Raw genomic sequence first — 870 nt, 5'->3', positions numbered from 1 at the left:
TTTTAGTCTTAGTTGTAGAAAGAGAAGAGAATGAGAGAGGGAGGAGAGAAGGAGGGGTTTTTGAAAGAAGAGAGAGGAGAATGAAGGAGGCTTAAAAGGGAACAAATGAAGGAAGGGGGGGTTATGAAGGCACAACACAAGACAAGACAAGAGAAAAGAAGAGAAAGAGGGTGGAGGAGCACTGGTAGGTGAGGCTCCTCCTTCATTGCTAGCTGTCTTTTACTATCCCTTCACTGTCTTGATGTTGAAGTCTTCTCTCTCTCTCTCTCTCTCTCTCTTCATATTACCCTCTTTGGCCCCACTTCTCTCTATCTCCTCCATTCACGGATATTCAATTCTTCCCATTCACTTGTCTTAACATTATAACTATTATTATTAACAAAGAGTTAATTAATTTGAATTAATCAATTAATTAGTTGATTAGTTATAGAAGGTTCAAATTTTGTACTATATTTGTTATATGTAATCTATTGACCGACGATAAATACTTAAATAAAATTTAAATTTACATACAATTACAAAAACTATTACTATTAATCCATGTATCATCTAAGCCAATGCTATGGTATATAGGAGTACAAAGCTTTAACGCAATATTTTTTTTTTCAAGTAATAAAGATTTGACTACATTTTTAGCATTACAAAGCCAACAAATAAAATAAAATAGGGGCTGGCTTTTTACTTTTTCATTGTTTGCGGAGAGTGCAACCACTGATTTGAGTTTGAGTTTGAACTTTGAAGATTATTATTGGTAGGGATAAAAACAAGGTAAAAAAAAAAAAAAAAAGCTGAGAAACGCATAGAGGCTTTGCATAAATAGGAAGAAGAAATGTGTGCCCACATTGGATGTGTCAGGCCTTTAACCGCCGT

The 870-nt window shown here is 34.5% G+C and overlaps 1 protein-coding gene across 1 annotated transcript in view; it reads right to left on the bottom strand.

Annotated features, from left to right (window-relative positions):
- LOC107618075 (GATA transcription factor 8) overlaps positions 1-95 on the bottom strand; it is a gene marked incomplete in the record, with an annotated part of 3,470 nt that extends 3,375 nt beyond the window's left edge. The window contains 1 exon segment of the mRNA XM_016320004.2: positions 1-95.

Source organism: Arachis ipaensis, chromosome B09 (genome assembly GCF_000816755.2).
Source record: "Arachis ipaensis cultivar K30076 chromosome B09, Araip1.1, whole genome shotgun sequence".
NCBI classification, from domain to species: Eukaryota; Viridiplantae; Streptophyta; class Magnoliopsida; order Fabales; family Fabaceae; genus Arachis; species Arachis ipaensis.
The sequence above is the reverse complement of the archived record's forward strand: the minus strand, read 5'-3'. Positions and strand labels throughout refer to the sequence as shown.